The sequence below is a fragment of the Eschrichtius robustus genome, chromosome 3 (assembly GCF_028021215.1).
Source record: "Eschrichtius robustus isolate mEscRob2 chromosome 3, mEscRob2.pri, whole genome shotgun sequence".
NCBI classification, from domain to species: Eukaryota; Metazoa; Chordata; class Mammalia; order Artiodactyla; family Eschrichtiidae; genus Eschrichtius; species Eschrichtius robustus.
In genome coordinates, this window is record NC_090826.1 from 74,153,961 (window position 1) to 74,159,600 (window position 5,640).

Below are 5,640 nucleotides of genomic sequence, written 5' to 3' on the forward strand. Positions count from 1 at the left end.
ACCTAAACTTACACTTAAAGCAATTAGAGAAAGAAGAACAAAAAAACACCAAAGTTAGCAGAAGGAAAGAAATCATAAAGATCAGATCAGAAATAAATGAAAAACAAATGAAAGAAACAATAGCAAAGATCAATAAAACTAAAAGCTGATTCTTTGAGAAGATACACAAAATTGATAAACCACTAGCCAGACTAACCAAGAAAAAAAGGGAGAAGACTCAAATCAACAGAATTAGAAATAAAAAAGAAGTAACAACTGACACTGCAGAAATACAAAGGATCATGAGAGATTACTACAAGCAACTATATGCCAATAAAATGGACAACCTGGAAGAAATGGACAAATTCTTAGAAAAGCACAACCTTCCAAGACTGAACCAGGAAGAAATAGAAAATACGAACTGACCAATCACAAGCACTGAAATGAAACTGTGATTAAAACTCTTCCAACAAACAAAAGCCCAGGACCAGATGTCTTCACAGGGGAATTCTATCAAACATTTAGAGAAGAGCTAACACCTATCCTTCTCAAACTCTTCCAAAATATTGCAGAGGGAGGAACACTCCCAAATTCATTCTACGAGCCACCATCACCCTGATACCAAAACCAGACAAAGATGTCACAAAAAAGAAAACTACAGGCCAATATCACTGATGAACATAGATGCAAAAATCCTCAATAAAATACCAGCAAACAGAATCAAACAGCACATTAAAAGGATCATATACCATGACCAAATGGGGTTCATCCCAGGAATTCAAGGATTCTTCAATACATGCAAATCAAACAATGTGATACACCATATTAACAAACTGAAGGATTAAAACCATACGATCATCTCAATAGATGCAGAAAAAGCTTTTGACAAAATTCAACACCTATTTATGATTAAAAACTCTCCAGAAAGTGGGCATAGAGGGAACCAACCTCAACATAATAAAGGCCATATATGAAAAACCTACAGCCAATATCCTTCTCAATAGTGAAAAACTGAAACCATTTCCTCTAAGATCAGGAACAAGACAAGGTTGCCCACTCTCACCACTACTATTCAACATAGTTTTGGAAGTTTTAGCCATGGCAATCAGAGAAGAAAAAGAAATAAAAGGAATCCAAATCGGAAAAGAAGAAGTAAAACTGTCACTGTTTGCAGAAGATATGATACTGTACATAGAGAATCCTAAAGATGCTACCAGTAAACTACTAGAGCTAATCAATGAATTTGGTAGAGTAGGAGGATACAAAATTAATGCACAGAAATCTCTTGCATTCCTATACACTAATGATGAAAAATCTGAAAGAGAAATTAAGGAAACAATCCCACTTACCACTGCAACAAAAAAGAATAAAATACCTAGGAATAAACCTACCTAAGGAGACAAAAGACCTGTATGCAGAAAACTATAAGACACTGATGAAAGAAATTAAAGATGATACAAACAGATGGAGAGATATACTATGTTCTTGGATGGGAAGAATCAATATTGTGAAAATGACTGTACTACCCAAAGCAATCTACTGATTCAATGCAATCCCTAACAAACTACCAATGGCATTTTTCACAGAACTAGAACAAAAAAATTTCACAATTTGTATGGAAACACAAAAGACCCCAAATAGCCAAAGCAATCTTGAGAAAGAAAAACGGAGCTGGAGGAATCAGGCTCCCTGACTTCAGACTATACTACAAAGCTACAGTAATGAAGACAGTACGGTACTGGCACAAAAACAGAAATATAGATCAATGGAACAGGATAGAAAGCTCAGAGATAAACCCATGTACATATGGTCACCTTATCTTTGATAAAGGAGGCAAGAGTATATAATGGAGAAAAGACAGCCTCATCAATAAGTGGTACTAGGAAAACTGGACAGCTACATGTAAAAGAATGCAATTAGAACACTCCCTAACACCATACACAAAAATAAACTCAAAATGGATTAAAGACCTAATAAGGCCAGACACTATCAAACTCTTAGAGGAAAACATAGGCAGAACACTCTATGACATAAATCACAGCAAGATCTTTTTTGACCCACCTCCTAGAGAGATGGAAATAAAAACAAAAATAAACAAATGGGACCTAATGAAACCTAAATCCTTTTGCACAGCAAAGGAAACCATAAAAAAGATGAAAAGACAACCCTCAGAATGGGAGAAAATATTTCCAAATGAAGCAACTGACAAAGGATTAATCTCCAAGATTTACAAGCAGCTCATGCAGCTCAATATCAAAAAAACAAACAACCCAATCCAAAAATGGGCAGAAGACCTAAATGACATTTCTCCAAAGAAGATACACAGATTGCCAACAAACACATGAAAGGATGCTCAACATCACTAATCATTAGAGAAATGCAAATCAAAACTACAATGAGGTATCACCTCACACCAGTCAGAATGGCCATCATCAAAAAATCTACAAACAATAAATGCTGGAGAGGGTGTGGAGAAAAAGGAACCCTCTTGCACTGTTGGTGGGAATGTAAATTGGTATAGCCACTATGGAGAACAGTATGGAGGTTCCTTAAAAAACTAAAAATAGAACTACCATAAGACCCAGCAATCCCACTACTGGGCAGATACTCTGAGAAAACCATAATTCAAAAAGATTCATGGGGCTTCCCTGGTGGCGCAGTGGTTGAGAGTCTGCCTGCCGGTGCAGGGGACACGGGTTCGAGCCCTGGTCTGGGAGGATTCCACATGCCGCGGAGCAACTGGGCTCGTGAGCCACAATTACTGAGCCTGCGCGTCTGGAGCCTGTGCTCCGCAACGGGAGCGGCCGCGATGGTGAGAGGCCCGCGCACCACGATGAAGAGTGGCCCCCGCTTGCCACAACTAGAGAGGGCCCTCGCGCAGAAACGAAGACCCAACACAGCCATAAGTAAATAAATTAAAAAAAAAAAAGATTCATGCACCACAATGTTCGTTGCAGCTCTATTTACAATAGCCAGGACATGGAAGCAACCTAAGTGTCCATCGATGGTTGAATGGATAAAGATGTGGCACATATATACAATGGAATATTACTCAGCCATAAAAAGAAATGAAATTGAGTTATTTGTAGTGAGGTGGATGGACCTAGAGTCTGTCATACAGAGTGAAGTAAGTCAGAAAGAGAAAAACAAATACTGTATGCTAACACATATATATGGAATCTAAAAAAAAAAAAAATGGTTCTGGTGAACCTAGGGGCAGGACAGGAAATAAAGACATAGACGAAGAGAATGGACTTGAGGACACGGGGAGGGGGAATGGTAAGCTGGGACGAAGTGGAAGAGTAGCATTGACATATGTACACTACCAAATGTAAAATAGGTAGCTAGTGGGAAGCAGCTACATAGCAGAGGGAGATCAGCTCAGTGCTTTGCGACCACCTAGAGGGGTGGGATAGGGAGGGTGGGAGGGAGACGCAAGAGGGAGGGGATATGGGGATATACGTATGCATATAGCTGATTCACTTTGTTATACAGCAGAAAATAACTCAATACTGTGAAGCAATTATACTCCAATAAAGATGTTTAAAAACAAAACAACAAAAAAAGACAATGTCAAGAGAATGAGAACACAACCCAGAGACTGGGAGCATGTCTTGCAAAAGACACATCTGATAAAGGATGTTATCCAAAATATACAAAGAACTCTTAAAACCCAACAATAAGGAAATGAACAAACCAATAAAAAATGGGCCAAAGACCTAACGAGACTCACCAAATAAGATATACAGATGGCAAATAAACATATGAAGTCTTTGTCACGTCTACTGCAAGAATGAAGACCATTCTCAGCAATCAGGCTGTCCACATTCTAGAAAATATTGACATTACTCTGAAAGAACACACAGTTATTATGAAGGGCCCCAGAGGAATCCTGCAGAAGGATTTCAGTCACCTCAAAGTAGAACTGTTTCCTTGGAAAGAAAAGAAGAGGCTCCAGGCTGACAAATGTTGGGGAAATAGAAAGGGACTGGTACCTCTAGCACTATCTGTAGTCACGTACAGTGCATGACCAAGAGTGTCACCCTGGGCTTTCATCACAAGATGAGGCTGTGTATGCTCACTTCCCCGTCAATGCCGTTATTCAGGAGAATGAGTCTCTTGTTGAAATCCAAAATATCTTGGGTGAAAAATAGATCCACAAAGTTTGGATGAGGCCAGGAGTTGCTTGCTCCGTATCTCAAGCCCAGAAAGATGCGTTAATTCTTGAAGGAAACAGCAGTGAACTTAAATCAAATTTAGCTGCTTTGTTTCAGCAAGCCACAACAGTTAAAAACAAGGGTATCAGAAAATTTCTGGGTAGTATCTATGTCTCTGAAAAAGGAACAGCTCAGCAGGCTGCTGAATAAGTTTTAAGATGTCCAGCAATTGTGCACCCTGGTATTTACCCAAAGAAACTGAAAACTTATGTCCACACAAAAACCTGCATATGGCTGTTTACGGCAGCTTTTCTCATAACTGTCCAAACTTGGAAACAACCAAGATGTTGTTTCAGTAGGTGAATGGATAAATAAACTGAAGTACATCCAGACAATGGAATATTATTCAGCACTGAAAAGAAATGAGCTATCAAGCCATGAAAAGACACAGAGGAAACTTAAATGCATATCACTAAGTAAAAGACGCCAATCTGAGAAGGATACATACTCTATGATTCCAACTATATGACATTCTGGAATAGAAAAACTATGGATGTGGTACTTGCCAGGGGTTAGTGAAAAGAGAGGGATTAATAGGTGGATCACAGATGATCTTTAGGGCAGTGAAAACACTGTATGATACATGCCATTATACATTTGTCTGAACCTGTAGACCGTACAACACCAAGAGGGAACCCTAATGGAAACTATGGACCTTGAGTGATTATGATGTGTCAATGCAGATTTACCAATTTCAACAAATGTAGCCCTCTGGTGGGAGATGTTGATGATGCAGGGAGGCTATGCATGTGTGGGGGAAGGAAGGTATATGGAAAATCTCTGTACCTCCCTCTCAATTTTGCTATGAACCCAAAACTACTCTAAAAAAAATAGTCTTTAAAGAAACCCAGGAGCTGGCTGAGGTCTCCCTGATACACTGAGGTGGGCCTCACAGCGGCGGGGCCAGCAGCCCACTGCAGCAGCGCCCCCTGGGGCCATACTGTGGGAGTGACCCTGGACTGAGTAGGAGAGGTACCAAGATGGTGTTTGAAACAAGCACCAGATCAAAGAACAGATCTGAGAAAACAGACAGAGGATATGGAAGAAGGAAGAAGAAGGAAGCCCATCAGTTGGAATAGAACCACTAAATTGGAAGAACTAACAAGATGACAAATTGGGGGGAAAAGATAAGAGTTAAATTAGAGTCAGAGTGAGGTGCCGGGGCTTCTATGGCTGGTTCCATTTGTACCTCAGAAGCACAGAGCCCCAGCCTGAGTACTCCTGTCACATATGGGTATGGGGTACTTGCTCTCCCTAGAGACAGCTACATGTGTCCCTGAGAAGGGGGAGAATACCAAACATATCGGATGCCACCAGAAATACATTTATGGAATTTCAGTTCTCTGGAAACCTCTCAGACAATGTCCATTTCAGTAGTATGATAAAATGACTTCTTCAACAGGCACAGTTTATAAGAGTAGAATTAGAAAGACAATTATAGAAA

The 5,640-nt window shown here is 39.8% G+C and overlaps 1 pseudogene; it reads left to right on the top strand.

The window, feature by feature from the left end:
* The first annotated feature begins 3,772 nt into the window (after positions 1-3,772).
* On the top strand, positions 3,773-4,346 carry LOC137761135 (large ribosomal subunit protein uL6 pseudogene; annotated as a pseudogene).
* The last annotated feature ends 1,294 nt before the right edge of the window (positions 4,347-5,640 follow it).